This window comes from Phyllobates terribilis, unplaced genomic scaffold (genome assembly GCF_046119375.1).
Source record: "Phyllobates terribilis strain yellow unplaced genomic scaffold, ASM4611937v1 Scaffold_208__1_contigs__length_3488620, whole genome shotgun sequence".
NCBI lineage: Eukaryota > Metazoa > Chordata > Amphibia > Anura > Dendrobatidae > Phyllobates > Phyllobates terribilis.
Window position 1 is genome coordinate 2,591,453 of NW_027362968.1, and position 27,987 is coordinate 2,619,439.

At 43.4% G+C, this 27,987-nt stretch overlaps 1 pseudogene; it reads right to left on the reverse strand.

Moving 5' to 3' along the window:
- Positions 1–19,107, reverse strand: part of LOC141213692 (uncharacterized) — a 54,112-nt pseudogene extending 35,005 nt beyond the window's left edge.
- Between the last annotated feature and the right edge of the window lie 8,880 nt (positions 19,108–27,987).

Below are 27,987 nucleotides of genomic sequence, written 5' to 3' on the forward strand. Positions count from 1 at the left end.
TGCAGTATATTAAGGGGTAAGTAAAATAATCTGAATGCGGTGTGGTGTCATTGTTATTTGCTTAGATTGGTTCTGTGGTTTAGTTACTTGTTGTGTTAATACAAAAGATTTTTGTTTTAATAAAGTAAATGAAGAGGTTTTATTTTCTGTAACATTTTCTTTTAATATAACAGATGAGATAACTTGGACATTTGATAATCGCACTCCTCCACCTGATGCTCAGGACATCATCACTGAGCTGCTCAGAAAAGATCCGGCTCATAGACTTGGGACAGGTAATGTATATAATAGTATTAATAATGAATTATTACACATCTGTGAGCAGACAAATGATCACGCCCCTGAGGATCAGCACTGAGGTTCTATGCTTTACCTGCTTTTCCATTCCCTTACTTCATGCTCTGACTTTCAGCAACTTTTCTTCACATCAGCTCTGTTCGCCTTCAGTCTTCAGTTCAGAGTAACATAAACTGTTCAGATATGGAGCTGTCTGTCTGATAATGTCTATATCACTTTTTATTGTCTTCCTTTCCCAGGAGGAGCTAAAGAGATCAAAATGCATCCATTCCTATGTGGCATAGACTTTGACAGACTTCTAAGTAAGGAGCCACATTTCATTCCTAACTTTGAGTCAGAAGAGGACACTGGCTACTTTGACCGTAAGTAGAAGGAGACGTCATCTGCAGAAAGCTTTTGTGTGTCTTGTCTTTCATATTTTGTGACAATCAGTCCCAATCATTATTAGTGATCAAATGATAACTTTCCGTGATCCGGTCTCATACTAATAATCTCTAATAACACTTGTGCTTTTCAGCTCAATGTAGCAATTACGAACTTATTGATTCAGATGAGGGGGACACAAGCGAGGACAATGACTGGCCAGAAAGCCTGAACTTTATATCATCGTCTCAAAGGCTTTCTAAAGTAAGTGTGACCGGTAAGATCTATAAAACTTATAATTAAAATAAAGTTTAAATATATATTTATTTTATTTTTCTCTATGTTTTAGCTCTGTTCCACCAATACCAGGGTGATGAACGATGAAGAACTGAAGCCACCTCCAGTGTATTCCCCAGAGAGTGCAAAACACTCAGACATGTGAGTAAATTATTATTATCGGGTTTGGATCTGATATATCAGAAGATCAACTGTAAGATAAGTGTAACTCAGCACTATATCCAGCGCCACCACCCCATGATTGATGATCACTGTGGTTCTGGCTTGTGATAACGCCGGCGATAACAGTCGATCATTGCGACCAGTCAATCATTTCCAGCTCATTACAGGCCAATATTACTAGCGATTCTCCATTCTTAGTGATAGAAGTGGGTCCTGAGCAGGGTGCCTCCTCCATGTTATCCAAATGTCCTAACCGGCCTTGCAGACGGGTGTTCGTCCATTTTTTATTGTTTTCGCTTGTAATTTATATGTTTTTTTTCTACCAAACAGGCAGCAAGAATCTTCCCCTTCTAAACCTGATGGAGACAAGCAGTGTTTCACTGCTAATTACAGAGAGTCTTCCCCATTGTCAGGTGTGTACAGGTATATATGACATCTTTTCACAGTCTGTGGTCAAAACATGTAATGTGAACGTGCACATAAAGGATCAGAAAATTACTACTTTTTTCTCCCTATAAAGCGATGAGCAGTTCATTCTGTAAAAATCTTCATTCTTTTATGCATTGAAAGTTCTAAGGGGCCGTTCAGTCTTCTGCTAAACTGACCCGAATCCTGCGCCCACGGCCCCATATGGCCCATACTGACCCCTTTATGGCCTCAATGTTACACTGAGGTTTATGTAACTGATTATAAGGCAACACTGCGGCACATTACAAGTAATGTCATGGTAAGAAGGGACATAGCTCCTTGTCGAGACCCCACCTGGCAGGTTTCATATTAATCAGTTCTCTGGGTAATCTAATTCTCACCCCTCTGCTGATGTTATGTATATGTGACATATTTCCCCCATTATGGGGCAATAATCGATTACCAGGGCTACAAGCCACGAGAATAACACCATCCTATAAAACCATACAAAGCTCATCTCTTAGGAGATTATAATCAACATCTTTTTCTTGTTTTTTATTCGAATTTCCAGTTCAGGGGAAAAGAAAACCGAAAAAACAACAAAAACCAGAGAGAGAAGAAGAAGGGGAAAGGAGAAGAGGTGAGTGTGACAATAAGCCCCATGTTGTGTGGTGTCGGCCGTGGAGCAGATCTGTCAGTGGTGGGATTGTCACATGTATGATGGCGGACAATCCCCCCGTACCTGTGTATGGATGATTCCTCTGCCGTCCGGCCACAGTGACCGCACAGCCGTGTCCTCTGATATGGAGTCCTGTTACTGACATCAGTGTTACGTCTCTTCTCATAGGTTCTCTCTTCCGCCGGGTGATCTCATCCTGCCGGCGTGGACTATCCAGGGCTGCTCACTCCATCCGAGAAAGCTGCTTATTTGGTGTCTGTCACCGCGGCTCCATAAACATCGCGAGGGCAGAAAACCGCCACGTCTAGCGCCCTGAGGAAAGTACAGCGCGTCCACCATCAATGCTGTACCTGTATGGAAGGACTGGTACCATCTACATGTGGCCTCCTGACCAGCAAGGAACATCTGCTGAAGAAGGAGGCTCCTCCAAGAACATCTCCTCGTCCTTCCATGCAATTCTTAATTTAAAAATAAAACTTTTAAATTGATTAATGTCCCTTTGTATTTAATAGAGTCCTCCTGACATTTATGGGGTGTCAGATGTTTATGACATACATGTCTGATGGGTGGGCTACAAACAGGAGAACATCTGTTCCATGTCTCCCAGTAATCCTCCAGACCTCGGCCAAAAGTGGAGGAGAGGACCAGTGATTCTGTTACACCTAGAAATGACGGTCAATCTAGGAAAAGCATGTTCTGATCCACAGATTTTATCCATAGACTCGGACCCTTTTACCTAAATGTGGCTCGACCTAAGTTTTATGCACAGGAACCAATTGGATTCGGTGCTGGGCGTCCTGGGGAGCCCAGGGGTCACATCCCCACTGTGACATAATAAGACCTTCTGTATTCTAGAGACCACCCTTCTCACCAGGGCTGTGGGTTCAGTAAGACAATCTCCACCTATAATAATGACTAATAGAAAATAATTGTGAATATACAGCAATTTTTGCAGGAAAATCTTTAATATTACACAAGGTATCCCCTGATCCACCGCAGGGAGACAGCTGAGTTCATTTGTACTAGGTATGTACAGCACCGTTGGTTCAAGCATTCAGATGAATACAATTATGTTAGCAGTCCTCCAGCTCCCACTCCATGGTAGTGACTATGGTAGGGTCCTCTGGCAAGGTGGAAATGTTGCGGGAGCAACATCCCGAATCTGCCCCTCTCCTGTGCCCGTCCGGAGTGATGTTCCAGCCGGAAGTGCTGTTGCTGAGTGGGGGACGTGAACAATTGTATTTATTTTTAGTTTTTCATTCATTTTTATTCAAATAAGAATGGTAAAATGGGACAGTACAAAAAGGAAGGAAAAGAGGGGAGAATTAAATACTCAGTGTGGACAGTACTATATAAAAAAAATTCATAAAAACACTATGAAATTAATCCCAAAGGATTTTATAACCCCAGTTGTGGGATTAAAATGTGCTACCTGGGGAACAGGCATCAATGTCACCCATCGCTGTATATGTATGAGAGTGCCAATGAAACAAGACGGAATTGGTATGCAGTTGTTAAAAATTGTTATATGCCTAACTCTAAAAAATGAATATTGTATATATATGTACATACAGTGGGGCAACTATAGTCTGATGGGCCCGGGACCGCGCCCCCCCCACATCCTGAACAAATATATACAGTGGGTACGGAAAGTATTCAGACCCCTTTAAATGTTTTACTCTTTGTTTCATTGCAGCCATTTGGTAAATTCTAAAAAGTTCATTCTTTTTTCTCATTAAAGTACACTCTGCACCCCATCTTGACTGAAAAAAACAGAACTATAGAAATTTTTGCAAATTTATTAAAAAAGAAAAAAACTGAAATATCACAAGGTCATAAGAATTCAGACCCTTTGCTCAGACACTCATATTTAAGTCTCACGCTGTCCATTACCTTGTGATCCTCCTTGAGATGGTTCTACTTCTTCATTGTGTCCAGCTGTGTTTAATTAAACTGATAGGACTTGATTTGGAAAGGCACACACCTGTCTATATAAGACCTCACAGCTCACAGTGCATGTCAGACCAAATGGGAATCATGAGCTCAAAGGAACTGTCCAAGGAGCTCAGAGACAGAATTGTGGCAAGGCACAGATCTGGCCAAGGTTACAAAATAATTTCTGCATTACTCAAGGTTCCTAAGAGCACAGTGGCCTCCCTAATCCTTAAATGAAAGAAGTTTGGGACCACCAGAAGTCTTCATAGACTTGGCCGTCCAGCCAAACTGAGCAATCGTGGGAGAAGAGCCTTGGTGAGAGAGGTAAAGAACAAACCCAAGATCACTGTGTCTGAGCTCCAGAGATGCAGTAGGGAGATGGGAGAAAGTTTTACAAAGTCAACTATCACTGCAGCCCTCCACCAGTTTGGCCTTTATGACAGAGTAGCCCGATGGAAGCCTCTCCTCAGTGCAAGACATATGAAAACCCGCATAGAAGTTGCTCAAAAACACATGAAGGACTACCAGACTATGAGAAATAAGATTCTCTGGTCTGATGAGATGAAGATAGAACTTTTTGATAACTTTGGTGATAATTCTAAGCGGTATGGGTGGAGAAAACCAGGCACTGCTCATCACCTGCCCAATACAATCCCAACAGTGAAACATGGTGGTGGCAGCATCATGCTATGGGGGTGTTTTTCAGCTGCAGGGATAGGATGACTGGTTGCAATTGAAGGAAACATGAATGCTGCCAAGTGCAGAGATATCCTGGATGAAAACCTCTTCCAGAGTGCTCTGGACCTCAGACTTGGCCGAAGGTTCACCTTTCAACAAGACAATGACCCTAATCACACAGCTAAAATAACAAAGGAGTGGCTTCAGAACAACTCTGTGACCATTCTTGACTGGCCCAGCCAGAGCCCTGACCTAAACCCAATTGAGCATCTCTGGAGAGACCTGAAAATGGCTGTCCACCAACGTTCACCATCCAACTTGACGGAACTGGAGAGGATCTGAAAGGAAGAATGACAGAGGATCCCCAAATCCAGGTGTGAAAAACTTGTTGCATCATTCCCAAGAAGATTCATGGCTGTACTAGCTCTAAAGGGGGCTTCTACTCAATACTGAGCAAAGGGTCTGAATACTTATGACCATGTGATATTTAAGTTTTTCTTTTTTAATAAATTTGGAAAAATTTCTACATTTCTGGGTCCCCCCCCAGTTCATGTTTTCTTTCCCCTCTTTCTTTATTTTATCTTTTAGACAATCTTTGATATGTGGCATCATGGCCTTATAGAACTGACTCTCGTTATTTCAATGAGAGGGCTGCGATGATACCTGGCCTAGTGAAGGAGACAGTCAGGCAAATGTGCTGACTATGTGGGTCTGTGCGCCGGCCGGCTTTCCGTGTCCCAGTGACATGAGGTGTTGTGGCTATTCTGTAGCCCTCGCTTCTGTCACATGACGCGGATGCTGGCCGGCGTCCGGATCCCCATGGTGATGCACACGTCACTTCTGGTCCCGCGGTCTTTGTGTTCTAGCGGTGTGTGGCGTCAGGGCTTATGCCCCGCCCCTCTGCTGTCACATGACGCGGATGCCGGCCGGCGTTCTACCTCCGCAATGACACTGTGTGTTTCAGCGGTGTGTGGCGTTAGGGCTTAAGCCCCGCCCCTCCGCTGTCACATGATGCGGATGTCGGCTGGCGTCCTGGTCTCCGCAGTGACGCTGATATCACTTCCGGTCTTTAAATGTGCCTGGCGCCAATATAAGCAAGTGACAGCGAGGCAGCAAACATGCCCCCTGACGAAGGGAACCACCGAAACGCGCGTCGGGACTTCTCTGCTCCGCATGTGCCGACCTTAGACGGACCTCTAAATCTTTGACTATTCCCTGACTGTCTTCTGCTGAAGCTTGATATCTCTGGTATGTATATAGTGACTTAGCAGGTCACTTATGGTTATATCTGGCATATGATAGGGAACATACACTCAGCAGTATAGGACAGCATGGGTATTCTAGTCCAGTATAGGTGCTGTACTTGAAAATATGTATTGACATATCATCTATGTATGGTGTTACTCCTCAAATACTTAGATAGTCTATATCCGACTTAAATTGTACTGTTTGGTCCTGCATGTGTCCGCCATTGTGGAGAGGGTTGTTGCGGGTTTCTATTCCTCATGTGTTTTCCACACTGATTCCTGCTTTTGTCTGATCATCTATGTACTAATAAATTTTGATGCATCTTTAAAACCGTTGGATCCTTTTTCGTTGCTTTGTTTTGGTTGGATTTGCCACTGTATATAAAGCCAAATAAATAACCAAAAGCAAAAATGCACCTCCAGACCTTGGGCTAAGTTCACACTTATCGTTTTTGATGCGTTTTTGCACTTTTGCATTTTTTTCAACGGTGAAAAATGCATTCACCCGCAAATGTCATTTTAACATTTTGCTACCTTATCTGGCCATGTGGTGTGTGAGATATGATCAAACACATCCAGAATGAACACTCATTTCCAGCTGATAATACCATCTAGCACCTGTCCCTATTTTAAAAGCAGCTAACAGCGTTCTCAATAGGGAATAGTTTTTTTTAAGCACGGAGTACAATGCAATAATCCCTGACTAGATGCCTGTAAAACGCTATCCCAACTGATATAGGTTACCTGTACACGAATCTCAGATAAGAGAGGTAATATACAAGTGCATCTCACTAAATTAGAATATCATCAAAAAGTTAGTTTATTTCAGTTCTTCAATACAAAAAGTGAAACTCATATATTATGTAGAGTCATTACACACAGAGTGATCTATTTCAAGTGTTTATTTCTGTTAATGTTGATGATTATGGCTTGGTCAGTGTGGAGAGGTGGTGGAGATGCCAAATAAAAACCGTGACGAGTTTGGTATCTGGTCAGGGGCCTGGACGTTTATGGTAAAACTTAAGTGTTCAGGTGGTACGGTTGCCCACATTCCATCATCTGCCTTCCTGGGTAGGGATCGTATCCTGGTCTTCTACCTGGGGCAACCAAAGCTCTGTCACAGGTACGGCGACCCTACACACTTCAGTGCAAACTGCACTGTGCAGAAATGTGCATTGTGTGGGGGAGTCGGTCATCTTGCTGCCTCTTGTGTGGAGACTAGGTGCCACCTGTGTGGTGAGTTAGGTCACCCAGTCAGCCGTTGTCCTCGCTCCTTCGCTAATGCAGTCGAGACCCCGGTGGGAGAAAGCCGTGAGGCCGATTTTGCTGGGGAGAGGACTAGCAGGGGTGGGGTAGCTGAGGGGCCAGGGAAGAAAAACAATAAAAAGATGCCTGCCCAGCTGAGGGGTCTAGACAAGTGCAGACAGGAGAGGGAGTGGGGCGAGCCACGGGCTACGGGGGCGGCCCCTGTCCTGGATGCCAGTGTTGCTGCTGAGGCCCCGAGGGATGATGAGTTTGATGAGGAGATCAGGAGGATCCACAGGGAGGAAACCCCCTCTGCCTCCCATTATGAAAGTATGGATGAGGATAATAAGCGGTGGCTAGAGAACAAGCGTAAGCTCGGCACCAAAAAGAAGAGAAAGAAGGGAGATAAAACATCTTCTCCCGCTCTGACCAAGGTACCTAAGGAAGGTAAAACTGACTCCCCTCTAGTTGGTCTTTCTAACCGCTTCCAAGCCCTTGACAACATCTCTTCCTCAGAAGAGGAGGCTGAGGGTGAGGTTCTGGCTTCGGCGGAGCTTACAGTGGGCGCCGAGTCTCCTTCTCCTGGGGATGCAAGGTCCTTGGGGGGAGGGACTGGCCCAGAGTCCGGAGACGAGGACGAAAAAAGAAGGAAAAATGTGGGAATGGACACCTCTGTATCATTAAAGAGGGGGAAGGATTCCTCCTCTGAGGCAGAGGATAAGGGGAGTGGGAAGAAGAAAGCCATCTAACTCAATCACCAATGATGCCGGTACCCACTCCGTTGACGCTGGTGTCCATTAATGTCGCCAGCATTAAGTCAAATATGGCTAGATTGGCGGCCTTTGATTTTCTCAGCCGGGTTGAAGCTGACGTTTTCTTTTTGCAAGAGACCAGGCTGCCAAATATGGCAGAGGGAGTGGAGACTTGGGTCCTCCTATTGGTCTCTTGCGGCCGAGCCGTATAGCGGAGTGGCGGTCCTTTTTACCGCACCGGTAGAATGCCGACGGGTTATTGAGTTAGAAATGGGGAGGTGCCTGATATTAGATGTCCTCATGAAGGGACAAGAGCTCTGGCTCATTAACATCTATGGTCCCCAATCTAAGTGGGACCGGAAGTGTCTCTTTATGAGGATCAAGCCCTACCTTTTTACGAGTCGGCAGGTCGTCTTTGGAGGGGACTTTAACACTGTCACGAGGCCCCGAGATAGAGGAGGTTCCAGAGACAAGCTGACTTATGATGGCGTCGCCCTTAATATTGTAGCTAGTGAAGCTCGCCTGGTAGATGTCCACATCCGGCTCACCGCAGTCCACGAGGGGTTCACCTATCATAGAGGTAACTGTAGGTCCAGGATAGACAGGTTTTATTTAAAGGAGGAAGCCGTCTCTTCAGCAGTATCTGCTGTTGAGGTGGAGTTCTCTGATCTCTGTTTGATTTTGTTTTCTCTGAATGTTACAGAGACTCGCCGGATAGGAAGAGGCTTTTGGAGGCTCAATTCGTCTCTCTTGGTAGAAGCGGAGATAAGACAGTCCTTTGAGGATTTTCTTCAGAGCCAGGTACCCTTACTGGATCTTTGTAGTAGTAAGTCAGAGTGGTGGGAGATGTTCAAGAAAAGGGTGGCGAGATTCTTCCGCCAGCTCTCGAGCCTCTGGAGCCTGGACAGGTACCAAATGTATCAGGGCCTGAGGAGGAAACTCGAGCATCTTGTCTCAACTGGAGGTAGCCGTGAGGAGATCTCCAGAGTGAAATCTTTGCTAATGAGGTGTCAGTATGATAGACACGCATCTTTGGTTTTTGAGAGGGATTATGGGAAGTACCGCTCGCCAGACCCTTACAGAAACTGCAAGATGTCAGTGAATAGTAAAGTTGTTACAGGACTGGTTGACACTGCGGGGTCCCTGAAAAGATCCAGATCAGGGATCCTGGAGGTCGTCAGATCCTTCTACTCGCACCTCTTGGGGGAGAGGGATCTGGATTGGGATGAGATGTCGGCTTTTCTGGCTGAAGCCGTCCCCGAACCAGGGGTAGACCCCTCTCTTGGCGTTTTGACAGAGATGATCAGGGAAGAGGAAGTTAAGTTGGCGATTGAAGGGCTTGCCCTAAAGAAATCTCCCGGTCCAGATGGCTTAACATCTGAATTCTATAAGACCTTTAAGGACGCCTTGGTTCCCCTGTTGACTGAGGTATTCAATGAATGTCTTTCATCGGGCACTCTGCCAAAATCAATGAGGAGGTCTGCCCTGATTATCTTGGCAAAGGGTAAGGACTCATCTTGCATTGAGAATTGGCGTCCCATAGCGCTTCTCAATGCAGACAGGAAGGTTTTGGCAAAGGTGCTGTTTAATCGGTTGGTGAAATTTGCGCCCCGGCTCCTTTCGGGAGCCCAGCATTGCTCTGTTCCGGGCCGCAGTACAATTAGTGCTGTACTCTGTGTCCGAGAGGCGGTGGAGCAGGGTAGGGCTGGTCACTGGAAGGGGTACATGCTGTCATTGGACCAGGCAAAAGCGTTTGATCGGGTTAATCATGAGTACCTCTGGTCTGTCCTTCTGAGGTATGGCCTGCCGGGGGGATTTGTTGATTGGCTTAAGACCTTGTACGCTGGGGCAGAGAGTTTCCCGCTTGTGAACGGTTGGATTGGCAGCTCTTTTGAGGTTGGGTGTGGTGTTCGCCAGGGTTGTCCCTTGAGCCCGCTGCTGTACGTGTTTGCGATTGACCCACTTCTTAGGAGGGTGGAGCGTGGACCATTGGCTGGGATCGTGATGGACCGAGCAGCACCGGAAGCCACTCTGAGAGTGGTGGCGTATGCCGATGATGTCACCGTTTCTGTTTCCTCTGATGGGGAGGCAGAGTGGCTGATATCAGAAGTAAATAGCTACTCGGAGGCATCCGGGTCCAAGATCAACCGGGATAAGTGTGAGAGTCTCTGGCTGGGAGGAGGAGATTCTGGTTTTGATCTCCCGTACACCCTTCCAGGACCCAAAGTCTCCGCAAAAGTTCTTGGCATCGAATTTGGCCAGGGGGATTGCCCCAAACAAAATTGGGACAGCAGGCTAGAGATCGCCACTCAGAAGGTGAACCAATGGAAGGGTTGGTCTTTGACCCTAAGGGAAAGGGTAAACCTGATCAAAACTTACCTGCTCCCTTTGCTGATCTATCTGGGCAGTGTGTGCATCTTGCCGGAGCCTCTCTGGACTCGGGTTTACAGTTTGTTCTTCCAACTGTTATGGGGGAATAGACTGAACCTGGTCAAGAGGGAGGTTACTTACCGTACGAGGAGACTAGGAGGGTTGGGTATGGTCAACCCTGTGGTATTCCTTGTGAATACCTTCATTAAGATCAATATTGCAAACCTCTGGAAAGAGAGGGCTCCCCCGTGGGTATTCTGCTGTAAGGGATGGTTTCAGCCTTTCTTCCAGGAATGGGAGACAGGAGGGCAAGTGAAAGATCTACGCACACCACATTGACATCTACCGGCTTACGCTACTGTGGTTCTGAAGGTAATTCGTCGGTGGGGTCTGGGAATGTGGGAGGTCAGGACTCTGCCAAGGAAGCTCCTTGACAAAAGGGTTCTGTTGACTCATTTTCAGAGGCCTCTGGTGTGCAGGGATTGCCCAAGTCGGGATGTTGGGGTGGGTCTGCATCTTTTGAATTCTATCAGGATCCCTCGAAGTTTTGGGACTTGGCTTGGCGCTGCTTCCATGGGAAACTGTGTTTGAGGGACAATCTGAAGTGTAGGAGCTCTGAGGACAGGAACTGTCCTCGGGAGCATTGTGGTACCATGCTTGAAAGCATGGACCACTTCCTGCTTCGTTGTCCCTTTAACACAGAGGTGTACAACAGGATGGGCGCCTCCATTGGCTGGCCCCGGCTGGTCGGTCTCTCTTATGCGGAATTGGCCTATGGAGCATTCGGGGACCTGGGTGGTCGGGACCACTGCACCTTATTTCTAGTTAGCGCAGTGGTTAGGTATCACACGTGGAACGCACGGTGCTTAGTATCGACGCAACGGAAAATCCTCCCAGTGGACGATGTGTTTAGGACCATACTCGGTGACCTGGTGAAGGTGCGTTCTCTGGAGTATGGGAGACTGGGTACACGGAGGGCCGCTCTCCTCTGGAGGGGCTTTTCTTTTAGTGTGCCCTAGTCTGGTCATCTCCTCTCCTGGTGGTGGGCTGCTGCTGACACCATAGATTTTTGTATTTGATCAGTAGACAGTGATGTAGGGCTGCAGGCGCCGAATTTGGGCTTTGTCAGTTGTGGTTATTGTATTGTTTGTTTCTGTATATATTGTATATATGGGTTTGGGTGTAGCTGTTAGGTTGGGTGGAGGGAAAAGGGGGGAGGTGGGTTCATCTTGTGGGACACTGGTTATTTGGGTGAAAAACTGGCACTGTCTGATCTGGCCTATGGACGTTGGACTGAGGCATGAGGCGCAGGACCAGCTCTCAGGTCAGTGCCGGGGAGGGACTGGTGGGCTTGAGTGTGGGGGGTTTTGTTTTGTCTTGTATATATTTGTATAGTTAGTATTTAATTTATTTAAAAAAAAAAAAAAAAGAATGTATATATTAGTTTGTATATAATTTGTCGGTTATTGTTTATTATATTGTTATTATTTGTTTGGTAACCGGACCAGATGTCATGGTGTAGGTAGTTATTATTCTGTATATATGTATAATATGTGTGTGAGGAGAGAGGGAGCGGCTGGACCAGTTCATTACATTGTTTATTTTCTGGTTATTAATTTTGTTATGTTTCTGTTATTATTATTGTTATGTTTTTAATTTTTATAATAAAAGATCTACAGGATGTAACTCAGGATCAGTAATGTAATGTATGTACAGAGTGACTGCACCAGCAGAATAGTGAGTGCAGCTCTGGAGTATAATACAGGATGTAACTCAGGATCAGTAATGTAATGTATGTACACAGTGACTGCACCAGCAGAATAGTGAGTGCAGCTCTGGAGTATAATACAGGATGTAACTCAGGATCAGTAATGTAATGTATGTACACAGTGACTGCACCAGTAGAATAGTGAGTGCAGCTCTGGAGTATAATACAGGATGTAACTCCGGATCAGTAATGTAATGTATGTACACAGTGACTGCACCAGCAGAATAGTGAGTGCAGCTCTGGAGTATAATACAGGATGTAACTCCGGATCAGTAATGTAATGTATGTACACAGCGACTGCACCAGCAGAATAGTGAGTGCAGCACTTGCATGGGCTACCACCATTTTTTTTGTTATCCTGTGTTATGATACAATGACAATGCAAATTCATCCTTAAAGAACGAGTCATTACTACTTCAATCATAAAGTAAATATCAATATCAATTTTATTAATCACAAGAGAGACACACATATATGAGATAAGTTGGACGGGGGGTGGGGGGTGGGGGAGGGGACGTGGTTTTAGTGGGGGTGCCAGACCAATTACATATCTGACATAGATATAGCAGTATCACATAGACCCCACAACAGTATTATAGTGCTTAGGTCCTAACTCAGTATAATTAAATCAAAATCAATAAAGAGGAGCAGCACACATCATATAGGTGGAGATTACATAAAAACAGGCACACAGGTGGTAAAATAGAGCGCCATGGCTGAAAGGGGATGTCCACTACTTTATATCCCCCCATGTATCCCCCCGGGGCCCCTAAGACTTCTTGTAAATACCTTCTGTTGCAGATACTGCCTGTGAGTGGCGCTATCACTGGCCGCTCACAGGCATCATGTGACCCCCGGCTGCAGCCGGCTCTGACATCCGCTGATGTCACGACAAGTGCTGGCAGCAGCCGGGGGTCTTTGTCTTCCAGGTTCCAGGGTGGACTCCAGGCTGTGGGCGGGGTTACCCCTCCTCGTCACACCCAGCATCCACCACGCGCTCTGCCTCTCTCCATTCATTGGGAAAGCGCGCGGTGGATGCAAGGTGTGACGCGGGGGTAACCCCACCCACAACCCTGCGGCCACCGCGGGGACCCCAGTGCTGAGTCACGCCTCACTTGTCATGACGTCAGCGCGGAGTCACGTGATGCCTGTGAGAGGCAACCGATAGCGCCGCTCACAGGCATTATCAGCAACAGAAGGTATTTACAATAAGTCTTAGGGGCCCCGGGGGGGATACATTGGGGGGGGAATAAATTAGTGGACAAGTTCTTGAATGTTAGAGATAAGTATACTGGTAATGAATGAGGCACTTACCCATGAGTCCGCACATCATGCCCAACTGCCCCAACGCACGCAGGGGCACCCCCTGAGGACGATTCGAAATGTGCGTTGGGGCAGTTGGGCATGACGTGCGGGACTCATGGGTAAAAGAAGAAGTAATGACTCGTTCTTTAAGGTTGAATCTGCTTGGTCTTTTGAGTCTACTTCACCTATAATGTACTAGCTATTGAACCACCCGTTCTACGCCCGGGTGGCGAGCATTTATATTGGTATATGGCCTCCATCCTGTCATGTGCTGCTCCCATCCTGCGCCCCCATCCTGTCATGTGCTGCTCCCATCCTGCTCCCCCATTCTGTAATGTGCTGCTGCCATCCTGTGCCCCCATCCTGGTATGTGCTGCTATCCTGTGCCCCCATCCTGGTATGTGCTGCTATCCTGTGCCCCCATTCTGTAATGTGCTGCTGCCATCCTGTGCCCCTATCCTGTCATGTGCTGCTATCCTGCGCCCCCATCCTGATATGTGCTGCTGCCATCCTGTGCCCCTATCCTGGTATGTGCTGCTATCCTGCGCCCCCATCCTGGTTTGTGCTGCTATCCTGTGCCCCCATCCTGTCATGTGCTGCTGCCATCCTGCGCCCCCATTCTGTAATGTGCTGCTGCCATCCTGTGCCCTTATCCTGTCATGTGCTGCTATCCTGCGCCCCCATCCTGATATGTGCTGCTGCCATCCTGTGCCCCTATCCTGGTATGTGCTGCCATCCTGTGCCTCTATCCTGGTATGTGCTGCTATCCTGTGCCCCCATTCTGTAATGTGCTGCTGCTATCCTGCGCCCCTATCCTGGTATGTGCTGCTATCCTGCGCCCCCATTCTGTAATGTGCTGCTGCTATCCTGCGCCCCCATCCTGTCATGTGCTGCTGCTATCCTGCGCCCCCATCCTGGTATGTGTTGCCATCCTGTGCCCCTATCCTGGTATGTGCTGCTATCCTGCGCCCCCATTCTGTAATGTGCTGCTGCTATCCTGCGCCCCCATCCTGGTATGTGCTGCTCTAATCCTGTGCTCCAATCCGGTCTTGTGCTGCTGCCATCCTGTGCCCCTATCCTGGTATGTGCTGCTATCCTGTGCCCCTATCTTGGTATATGCTGCTATCCTGCGCCCCCATCCTGGTGTGTGCTGCGGCCATCCTGTGCCCCCATCCTGGTATGTGCAGCTGCCATCCTGTGCCCCTATCCTGGTATGTGCTGCCATCCTGTGCCTCTATCCTGGTATGTGCTGCTGCCATCCTGTGCCCCTATCCTGGTATGTGCTGCCATCCTGTGCCCCTATCCTGGTATGTGCTGCTATCCTGTGCCCCTATCTTGGTATATGCTGCTATCCTGCGCCCCCATCCTGGTGTGTGCTGCGGCCATCCTGTGCCCCCATCCTGGTATGTGCAGCTGCCATCCTGTGCCCCTATCCTGGTATGTGCTGCCATCCTGTGCCCCTATCCTGGTATGTGCTGCTGCCATCCTGTGCCCCCATCCGGTCATGTTCTGTTCCCATAAAATAGTGCCTGAGTCAACGTGTGCGCATCTCACAATATCTGGCGCCATTTTCTTGAAGACACTGTGTCTGGGAATTTGCACACACAGTGTCTTCAGTAAAATGGCATCGTAGTGCAGTGTGCACACGCTCTGACTCAGGCACCACACTGCACAGCCGCCACCCATTTTGGCTTTGAACAGAAAGACACATTCACTGTTATATATAACATTTTACATTTTATTAAACTATTAGCTGGAAAAAAAAATTATTGTGCAAAATCTTCTGTGTAAAGAACATTTTTGGTGTAAACTCTGTGGTCTTTCTTTAAGTTGCTTCGTTGATCAGTAGCAAAAACTTTGACTTTGACTTGTTGGAAGGATTTTGTCCTTGAAGAGGCGACATAAAGTTGGCCCTGGCTGAAGGCTGGAGATGGCAAATATATGCCAACTGAATCCCGTGTTTGCCCTTGACTTTTGTTGATGGTCATAGCATAAGCAAGTCTTAAGGGAAACTGTTTTCGTTTTAAAGTAAAAGGAAGATGAGGATGGCTTGGGGCAGAATAACTCTGGGAATGATACCCTTCTACCATTAAATGATCCGCTGAGGATTTCACAGTCAATGACTTTTGACATCATTTGCTTCACAACCATTCTGGTGCCATTGCAAAGACCTCTTCTTGAGTTAAGGTTTCTTAATAGCATGACTACTGCTCCAACTTTCAAATGTCATCTATGAGGAGGCATACCACCAGGCGTTAAGCTGTTTAAGAACTCCATCGATAGTTTGCTGCTTCCTCAGCATTTGCAGTATCTTGCTGAATGGAATCAATACTGGTGTAGCATTTCAATTCAGACTGAATTCGTCTAAGAACATTTTCATTCAGTTCATGTGAATGTTGGTTTTTTGGAGTTAGGATTGCACGGTTTGCAATGCTTTTATCTTCTGGTTGTATGACTTGAGGAAAGACAGCATCAACAATACATCCATTTTCAATGCAGACAGAAGGAATTTCAAAGATACCTTCCTCTAGTCCTGGTTCTTGAAGTTTTCCATCTCCAAGGTTTAAAAGCCATTGGGAAAAGCCTTGATGTTCTTGGGGGACATTGTCCTCATTGGTACGCATGTTTTGGTCCAATTTGAGGACTTCAATATTCCTCCAACAATTGCTGTTCTTCATGCATGCTGAAATTATTTCGGTTCTGCTGCCATGTGGAACAACAGGAAGGATTTGTCGAAAATCTCCACCAAAAACAAACACTGCACCTCCGAACGTTTTTTGGAGGGAACTTTTGGATCTTCAGCCATGAGTTCTTTGTAGAAGGTGTCAACTGCATTTACAGCATGAGCTGGAGCCGTAGAAGCTTCGTCCCAGATTATGAGTTTGGCGTTTTTCAACTCATTGGCAGTATTGCTGCCATGACGAATATTGCACGTCGACGTTTCATTAATTGGTATAGGCAGTTTGAACAGATTATGGGAAGTTCGGCCTCCTTCCAGCAAAGTAGCAGCAATGCCTGTAAATGTACATGGCAAGACTAATTCATTTTTGCTCCGAATGTAATGCATGATTGTATTATACAGGAATGTTTTACCGCTTCCACCAGGTCCGTCAATAAAAAATAGACGTTTTTGCAAGTTGGAATCTCAAAAGCTTCTCTGATTTTTTCGAAAGCCTTTCGTTGTCCTGGGTTTAACATTTGGAATTTCTCCTCAAAGCCTTTTCCGCAACAGGGTCGTAATATTTGCCAGAATTGATTGGATCATCGTACTTGCCAACAGGAAGTTGTAGGCCAAAATCTTGTAATGACTTTCCATGTGTCCGTAACACAGGCTCAATTTCATGTAATGTCATATAGAGGGCCTTTTCTACATGAGGGAAACGTCTGGTGTAGTCTTCCATGAGATTTTTATTGTGCCTTTGAAACAATGCTGCAGCATTAGACGGCTCACACATGATGCAAATAAATGCAGACAATTGTGTAAGTTGTATTGGCATTTGATAAGTGGCAGCTTCTGTTAGGCGAGTATCCCATTCAGAGTCATCATCAGTTAACCCTCTTGCAATACAGGCTTCTTGGAAAGTAGCAAAACGGTTTCCTTCAGTTGTTCTGAGATCCTCAAAAGATGTTGCGCCTCTAACATTGAGAAGGAGAATTCGGAGAAAGTATTTTTCTCTGTCTAATGGACTAACGTTAAACATTCTGCCAATTGTGGTTTTATGACATTTGCAACGTGGTTTCCATTTAATGTTTTTTTCATCCCAAGTGTAATGTTCAGGGATTTCAATGTAGAAATATTGTTGGGCATTAGGATCTTCCCGATTCAGTTTAAACCCAGCAAGAAGTTTAGACTTGGTGTTTTTCCGCTGCACAGCTTCAGCTTCTTTACCTGCTATGAAGCATATTGTATGCTTGTCCTCAAGGTGGACATTTCATCTTTCCACATGGTCAGGTTGATGGTGCATTTTATATTCCCTGAGTCTCCAGCATGCTTCAGGTGCACTTACATATCGCGTTTCTAAGTCATTTTTTACTTCATCCCATTCAACCGTGGCTTCTTGTTCTGTGGCAGCAGTAACACACTGTAGATTTGCACAATCATGCCCTTTGTAAACATATTTGAACAAATATTTTACACTTTGTATAGAACTGCAAATCTCAACGTTTATGTGAGCATTGTATTTTAAGGAAAGATAAGGATTGTAAGGTACAACCCATCTATTATCAACCCTGTTTCCACCAAGTTCAACAAAGTTGTTCTCATCCCGGCGTTGATATTTAGGGGATCCATTTACATTGCTATTAGTTTCGGAACAGAAATCCTTGGGAAAACCTTGTACAGTTTCCATTGTCCATGCATGGTGCATTTGGATTAAGTGGACCACATGGACCGTGCATCATGCAAGATTGTACAATTTCATAAAGCTTCGGATGCGTGTCTTTGTGCGGGAGCTCTGCACAAACAATTTTGTCAATTCTTTCTTTTTCCCAGGCTTTGTATTCCGGGGTCATAAATGCCAATATGTGTCCATGAGGGAGCCCTCTTTTTTGGAACTCAATTACATACACCATACCATTAACACGTCCAAATCTGGGGTATGTGGTTAGGTCTCCAAGTAGCAATTTTAGTTTCATGTTAAATACTCGAGCTACTAAATCGGGCCTGTCGCATGGTTGCTGACTGGGAAGTACGTTTTCCCTGATTTCCCTCCATTTTGGACTGCACGTTACTGTTACAAATAGGTCTGGTTTGCCATATTTCCTGACCATTGCCATGGCATCTTGGTAGTTTTGTGCCATATTTCTTGGACTTCCTTGGAAAGTCGATGGCAATATGACTTTTCTTCCAGGTAGGATATTTATGTTCATGAAACGGTGGTTGGTCACGACTTGGTGAAGGACGTCATATTATTCAGCTCTTACAGTACTTTGATTTGTGCGCACCCAATTCAAACGGTTTGCCTCAGTTTTCCAATAGGCATCAACCATAAATTGGTGTGTCAGCTTTCCTGCATTAAGGAACTGGTTAAAAGTACCATCACGAATGGCAAAGTGGTATGAATACCATTGAAGTGGAGTCACATTTCCTCGACCAACTGTTTTTTTTAGTTCTGTAGTCCACCCAGAGTCCCCATAAGGGAAAAGCAAAGGGTAGCTCATTGGGTCACAGAGTCTACTCAGAATAGATATATTTTGTAAAATTCCACTTTTTGGATGAATGGTAATGTCACGGTTTTCTGGGGGTGCACCATCTGTGCTGTGGAAAATGGCAGCAATTTCCCCTCTGGCAGTTGGAGCATTGATTCTGCCGGGGTGCATAGTATTTACTTTTTCTCTCACGAAAGTCATGCTATATTCAATTGGCATTCGGTTTTCTAGATTTGCTTTCAGCATTTCTTCTTGTTCAAATTGCAACATATTTTTGTATTCTCTGGAGAAAGGATTGATATCTTCCAGAATTCTTTGTAGATTTTCCATAAGATTACGAATGCATCCACTGTTGGCTGGATTGTGCCGAATCCAGAATATATAACTGGGCGTATGTTGGTGATTCACCTTGGTTAGGGTGCAACGCAGATGTTGCATGGTAAATTTGCCCATGGATTCTGTAACAGAAAGGACCTGATCGCCTGTTAATTGATTGGTCAATTTGTGCGCCCATTGATGCAGAAGCGTTTACACTATTGTATGATCTTATGTTTTCCATGAAATTCTTGGAGTTTGGTTCTGATCTCTTCATGCAATTAGTAATATAGGGATGCATTCACACTTCTTCCAGTTTGATGGTTCCACTATGACAACAGTTTGTTGTAATTTCATTTTGGAAATGGTTGGTATTACAAAATGAGCATTTGTTGTTCATTGGGCCAAGATAGCATGCCTCAATGTCGTCTTCATTGAAGTTTTCAGTAAGCAAAGCAGTGTTGCGAGATCTTCCGTTTTTAACCCCAGCGGGCAGGTTGTTTAGTACGGGCTCCTCTGTGTCTCTCAGCATTGGCGCTGCGATGCTGCTGAAGCTCAGCGTCTGTCACACTCTCTGGGGCTGACCTATGCCTCTCTGGGGCAGACCTACGCCTCTCTGGGGCAGACCTATGCCTCTCTGGGGCAGACCTATGGCTCTCTGGGGCAGACCTACGCCTCTCTGGGGCAGACCTATGCCTCTCTGGGGCAGACCTACGCCTCTCTGGGGCAGACCTATGCCTCTCTGGGGCAGACCTACGCCTCTCTGGGGCAGACCTATGGCTCTCTGTGGCAGACCTATGCCTCTCTGGGGCAGACCTATGCCTCTCTGGGGCAGACCTACGCCTCTCTGGGGCAGACCTACGCCTCTCTGGGGCAGACCTATGCCTCTCTGGGGCAGACCTATGCCTCTCTGTGGCAGACCTATGCCTCTCTGGGGCAGACCTACGCCTCTCTGTGGCAGACCTATGCCTCTCTGGGGCAGACCTATGCCTCTCTGGGGCAGACCTACGCCTCTCTGGAGCAGACCTATGCCTCTCTGGGGCAGACCTACGCCTCTCTGGGGCAGACCTATGCCTCTCTGGGGCAGACCTACGCCTCTCTGGGGCAGACCTATGCCTCTCTGGGGCAGACCTACGCCTCTCTGGGGCAGACCTACGCCTCTCTGGGGCAGACCTATGCCTCTCTGGGGCAGACCTATGCCTCTCTGGGGCAGACCTACACCTCTCTGGGGCAGACCTATGCCTCTCTGTGGCAGACCTATGCTTCTCTGGGGCAGACCTACGCCTCTCTGGGGCAGACCTATGTCTCTCTGGGGCAGACCTATGCCTCTCAGCGTCAGCGTTGCGCATCTGTTGAGGCTTTTTTGGGGTGAGATTATGACGGGCAGCCTTTCTTCTGACAGTATTTTTTTCACGCTGCAATTTAAGGTGCTGTTTTTTACCCCTACTTCTACCAACCTTTTGAGCTTCAGCCCTTTTTGATTTTTTTGCCTGAGTTTTCTCCTCAGAAAGAACTTGCTGGCGTTTGGGGGCCATTATAATGGAATTACGGAACGAATAAGGTTGTAAACTTTAATTAAAATATTTAGCTCTGCTGACGTTTGATATAGTCAAAAAAGTGGCCGGATTCCTCCGCTGACGTATTATATATATTCAGTAGAAAGTGGCTGCATTGCTCCGCTGACATATTATATATATTCAGCAGAAAGTGGCTGCATTGCTCCGCTGACGTATTATATATATTTATATTCAGTAGAAAGTGGCCGGATTGCTCCGCTGACGTATTATATATATTTATATTCAGTAGAAAGTGGCCGGATTGCTCCGCTGACGTATTATATATATTTATATTCAGTAGAAAGTGGCCGGATTGCTCCGCTGACGTATTATATATATTTATATTCAGTAGAAAGTGGCCGGATTGCTCCGCTGACGTATTATATATATTTATATTCAGTAGAAAGTGGCCGGATTGCTCCACTGACGTATTATATATATTTATATTCAGTAGAAAGTGGCCGGATTGCTCCGCTGACGTATTATATATATTTATATTCAGTAGAAAGTGGCCGGATTGCTCCTCTGACGTATTATATATATTTATATTCAGTAGAAAGTGGCTGGATTGCTCCGCTGACGTATTATATATATTTATATTCAGTAGAAAGTGGCTGGATTGCTCCTCTGACGTATTATATATATTTATATTCTGTAGAAAGTGGCCGGATTGCTCCTCTGACGTATTATATATTTATATTCAGTAGAAAGTGGCCGGATTGCTCCGCTGACTTATTATATATATTTATATTCAGTAGAAAGTGGCCGGATTGCTCCTCTGACGTATTATATATATTTATATTCAGTAGAAAGTGGCTGGATTGCTCTGCTGACGTATTATATATATTTATATTCAGTAGAAAGTGGCTGGATTGCTCCTCTGACGTATTATATATTTATATTCAGTAGAAAGTGGCTGGATTGCTCCTCTGACGTATTATATATATTTATATTCAGTAGAAAGTGGCTGGATTGCTCCACTGACGTATTATATATATTTATATTCAGTAGAAAGTGGCTGGATTGCTCCGCTGACGTATTATATATATATATATTCAGTAGAAAGTGGCTGGATTGCTCCGCTGACGTATTATATATATTTATATTCAGTAGAAAGTGGCTGGATTGCTCCTCTGACGTATTATATATATTTATATTCAGTAGAAAGTGGCTGGATTGCTCCGCTGATGTAGTATATATATATATTCAGAGGAAAGTGGCTGGATTGCTCCTCTGACGTATTATATATATTTATATTCAGTATAAAGTGGCCGGATTGCTCCGCTGACGTATTATATATATTTATATTCAGTATAAAGTGGCCGGATTGCTCCGCTGACGTATTATATATATTTATATTCAGTAGAAAGTGGCTGGATTGCTCCGCTGACGTATTATATATATTTATATTCAGCGGAAAGTGGCTGGATTGCTCCGCTGACGTATTATATATATATTCAGAGGAAAGTGGCTGGATTGCTCCGCTGACGTATTATATATATTTATATTCAGTAGAAAGTGGCTGGATTGCTCCGCTGACGTAGTATATATATATATTCAGAGGAAAGTGGCTGGATTGCTCCGCTGACGTATTTTATATATATATATATATATTCAGAGGAAAGTGGCTGGATTGCTCCGCTGATGTATTATATATATTTATATTCAGTAGAAAGTGGCTGGATTGCTCCGCTGACGTATTATATATATTCAGTAGAAAGTGGCCGGATTGCTCCGCTGACGTATTATATATATTTATATTCAGTAGAAAGTGGCCGGATTGCTCTGCTGACGTATTATATATATTTATATTCAGTAGAAAGTGGCCGGATTGCTCCGCTGACGTATTATATATATTCAGAGGAAAGTGGCGGGATTGCTCCACTGACGTATTTTATATATATATATATATTCAGAGGAAAGTGGCCGGATTGCTCCGCTGACGTATTATATATATTTATATTCAGTAGAAAGTGGCCGGATTGCTCCGCTGACGTATTATATATATTTATATTCAGTAGAAAGTGGCCGGATTGCTCCGCTGACGTATTATATATATTTATATTCAGTAGAAAGTGGCTGGATTGCTCCGCTGACGTATTATATATATTTATATTCAGTAGAAAGTGGCTGGATTGCTCCTCTGACGTATTATATATATATATTCAGTAGAAAGTGGCTGGATTGCTCCTCTGACGTATTATATATATTTATATTCAGTAGAAAGTGGCTGGATTGCTCCTCTGACGTATTATATATATTTATATTCAGTAGAAAGTGGCTGGATTGCTCCGCTGATGTATTATATATATTTATATTCAGTAGAAAGTGGCCGGATTGCTCCGCTGACGTATTATATATATATATATTCAGTAGAAAGTGGCTGGATTGCTCCGCTGACGTATTATATATATTTATATTCAGTAGAAATTGGCTGGATTGCTCCGCTGACGTATTATATATATATATTCAGTAGAAAGTGGCTGGATTGCTCCGCTGACGTATTATATATATTTATATTCAGTAGAAAGTGGCTGGATTGCTCCGCTGACGTATTATATATATTTATATTCAAAACCTACAAAAGACAAAAAATATATCTCATACCCTACCATCATTATATATAAATGTAAAGCAAAGTTGCATAATAAATATAGGGTACTTAGTGAACTATTTTTGATCAAAAAAAGTATACAAGCCGTCCTACCAGCGGCAAGGTGACCCTAAATCGGGACGGTACCTATACTGCCTATATTAAAAACCTTACTGTATATTTATATTCAGTAGAAAGTGGCCGGATTGCTCCGCTGACGTATTATATATTTATATTCAGTATAAAGTGGCCGGATTGCTCCACTGACGTATTATATATATATATATTCAGTAGAAAGTGGCCGGATTGCTCCGCTGACGTATTATATATATTTATATTCAGAAGAAAGTGGCTGGATTGCTCCGCTGACATATTATATATATTTATATTCAGTAGAAAGTGGCTGGATTGCTCCGCTGACGTATTATATATATATATATTCAGTAGAAAGTGGCCGGATTGCTCCGCTGACGTATTATATATTTATATTCAGTATAAAGTGGCTGGATTGCTCCACTGACGTATTATATATATATATATTCAGTAGAAAGTGGCTGGATTGCTCCACTGACGTATTATATATATATATATTCAGTAGAAAGTGGCCGGATTGCTCCGCTGACGTATTATATATATTTATATTCAGTAGAAAGTGGCTGGATTGCTCCGCTGACGTATTATATATATATATATTCAGTAGAAAGTGGCTGGATTGCTCCTCTGACGTATTATATATATTTATATTCAGTAGAAAGTGGCTGGATTGCTCCGCTGACGTATTATATATTTATATTCAGTATAAAGTGGCCGGATTGCTCCACTGACGTATTATATATATATATATTCAGTAGAAAGTGGCCGGATTGCTCCGCTGACGTATTATATATATTTATATTCAGTAGAAAGTGGCTGGATTGCTCCGCTGACGTATTATATATATATATATTCAGTAGAAAGTGGCTGGATTGCTCCGCTGACGTATTATATATATATATATTCAGTAGAAAGTGGCTGGATTGCTCCGCTGAGGTATTATATATATATATATTCAGTAGAAATTGGCCGGATTGCTCCGCTGACGTATTATATATATTTATATTCAGTAGAAAGTGGCTGGATTGCTCCTCTGACGTATTATATATATTTATATTCAGTAGAAAGTGGCTGGATTGCTCCGCTGATGTATTATATATATTTATATTCAGTATAAAGTGGCTGGATTGCTCCGCTGACGTATTATATATATATATATATTCAGTAGAAAGTGGCCGGATTGCTCCGCTGACGTATTATATATTTATATTCAGTATAAAGTGGCCGGATTGCTCCACTGACGTATTATATATATATATATTCAGTAGAAAGTGGCCGGATTGCTCCGCTGACGTATTATATATATTTATATTCAGTAGAAAGTGGCTGGATTGCTCCGCTGACGTATTATATATATTTATATTCAGTAGAAAGTGGCTGGATTGCTCCACTGACGTATTATATATTTATATTCAGTATAAAGTGGCCGGATTGCTCCACTGACGTATTATATATATATATATATTCAGTAGAAAGTGGCCGGATTGCTCCGCTGATGTATTATATATATATATATTCAGTAGAAAGTGGCCGGATTGCTCCGCTGACGTATTATATATATTTATATTCAGTAGAAAGTGGCTGGATTGCTCCGCTGATGTATTATATATATATATATTCAGTAGAAAGTGGCCGGATTGCTCCGCTGACGTATTATATATATTTATATTCAGTAGAAAGTGGCTGGATTGCTCCACTGACGTATTATATATTTATATTCAGTATAAAGTGGCCGGATTGCTCCACTGACGTATTATATATATATATATATTCAGTAGAAAGTGGCCGGATTGCTCCGCTGACGTATTATATATATTTATACTCAGTAGAAAGTGGCTGGATTGCTCCTCTGACGTATTATATATATTTATATTCAGTAGAAAGTGGCTGGATTGCTCCGCTGATGTATTATATATATTTATATTCAGTATAAAGTGGCTGGATTGCTCCGCTGACGTATTATATATATATATATATTCAGTAGAAAGTGGCCGGATTGCTCCGCTGACGTATTATATATTTATATTCAGTATAAAGTGGCCGGATTGCTCCACTGACGTATTATATATATATATATTCAGTAGAAAGTGGCCGGATTGCTCCGCTGACGTATTATATATATTTATATTCAGTAGAAAGTGGCTGGATTGCTCCGCTGACGTATTATATATATATATATTCAGTAGAAAGTGGCTGGATTGCTCCGCTGATGTATTATATATATATATATTCAGTAGAAAGTGGCCGGATTGCTCCGCTGACGTATTATATATATTTATATTCAGTAGAAAGTGGCTGGATTGCTCCGCTGACGTATTATATATTTATATTCAGTATAAAGTGGCCGGATTGCTCCACTGACGTATTATATATATATATATTCAGTAGAAAGTGGCCGGATTGCTCCGCTGACGTATTATATATATTTATATTCAGTAGAAAGTGGCTGGATTGCTCCTCTGACGTATTATATATATTTATATTCAGTAGAAAGTGGCTGGATTGCTCTGCTGACGTATTATATATATTTATATTCAGTAGAAAGTGGCTGGATTGCTCCGCTGACGTATTATATATATTTATATTCAGTAGAAAGTGGCTGGATTGCTCCACTGACGTATTATATATATATATATTCAGTAGAAAGTGGCTGGATTGCTCCTCTGACGTATTATATATATTTATATTCAGTATAAAGTGGCTGGATTGCTCTGCTGATGTATTGTATATATTTATATTCAGTATAAAGTGGCTGGATTGCTCCGCTGACGTATTATATATATATATATTCAGTATAAAGTGGCTGGATTGCTCTGCTGACGTATTATATATATTTATATTCAGTATAAAGTGGCTGGATTGCTCCACTGACGTATTATATATATATATATTCAGTAGAAAGTGGCTGGATTGCTCCTCTGACGTATTATATATATTTATATTCAGTAGAAAGTGGCTGGATTGCTCCGCTGACGTATTATATATATATATATTCAGTAGAAAGTGGCTGGATTGCTCTGCTGACGTATTATATATATTTATATTCAGTAGAAAGTGGCTGGATTGCTCCGCTGACGTATTATATATATTTATATTCAGTAGAAAGTGGCTGGATTGCTCCGCTGACGTATTATATATATTTATATTCAGTAGAAAGTGGCTGGATTGCTCCGCTGACGTATTATATATATTTATATTCAGTAGAAAGTGGCTGGATTGCTCCGCTGACGTATTATATATATATATATTCAGTAGAAAGTGGCTGGATTGCTCCGCTGACGTATTATATATATTTATATTCAGTAGAAAGTGGCTGGATTGCTCCGCTGACGTATTATATATATTTATATTCAGTAGAAAGTGGCTGGATTGCTCTGCTGACGTATTATATATATTCAGTAGAAAGTGGCTGGATTGCTCCGCTGACGTATTATATATATTTATATTCAGTAGAAAGTGGCTGGATTGCTCCTCTGACGTATTATATATATTCAGTAGAAAGTGGCTGGATTGCTCTGCTGACGTATTATATATATTCAGTAGAAAGTGGCCGGATTGCTCCTCTGACGTATTATATATATTCAGTAGAAAGTGGCCGGATTGCTCCTCTGACGTATTATATATATTCAGTAGAAAGTGGCTGGATTGCTCCGCTGACGTATTATATATATATATTCAGTAGAAAGTGGCTGGATCGCTCTGCTGACGTATTATATATATTTATATTCAGTAGAAAGTGGCTGGATTGCTCCTCTGACGTATTATATATATTTATATTCAGTAGAAAGTGGCTGGATTGCTCCGCTGTCGTATTATATATATTTATGTTCAGTAGAAAGTGGCTGTATTGCTCCGCTGACGTATTATATATATTTATATTCAGTAGAAAGTGGCTGGATTGCTCCTCTGACGTATTATATATATTTATATTCAGTAGAAAGTGGCTGTATTGCTCCGCTGTCGTATTATATATATTTATGTTCAGTAGAAAGTGGCTGTATTGCTCCGCTGTCGTATTATATATATTTATGTTCAGTAGAAAGTGGCTGTATTGCTCCGCTGACGTATTATATATATTTATGTTCAGTAGAAAGTGGCTGGATTGCTCCTCTGACGTATTATATATATTTATATTCAGTAGAAAGTGGCCGGATTGCTCCGCTGACGTATTATATATATTTATATTCAGTAGAAAGTGGCTGGATTGCTCCGCTGACGTATTATATATATTTATGTTCAGTAGAAAGTGGCTGTATTGCTCCGCTGACGTATTATATATATTTATGTTCAGTAGAAAGTGGCTGGATTGCTCCGCTGACGTATTATATATATATATTCAGTAGAAAGTGGCCGGATTGCTCCGCTGACGTATTATATATATTTATATTCAGTAGAAAGTGGCTGGATTGCTCCGCTGACGTATTATATATATTTATATTCAGTAGAAAGTGGCTGTATTGCTCCGCTGTCGTATTATATATATTTATGTTCAGTAGAAAGTGGCTGTATTGCTCCGCTGACGTATTATATATATTTATGTTCAGTAGAAAGTGGCTGGATTGCTCTGCTGACGTATTATATATATTTATATTCAGTAGAAAGTGGCCGGATTGCTCCGCTGACGTATTATATATATTTATATTCAGTAGAAAGTGACTGGATTGCTCCTCTGACGTATTATATATATTCAGTAGAAAGTGGCCGGATTGCTCCTCTGACGTATTATATATATTCAGTAGAAAGTGGCTGGATTGCTCCCTTGACGTATTATATATA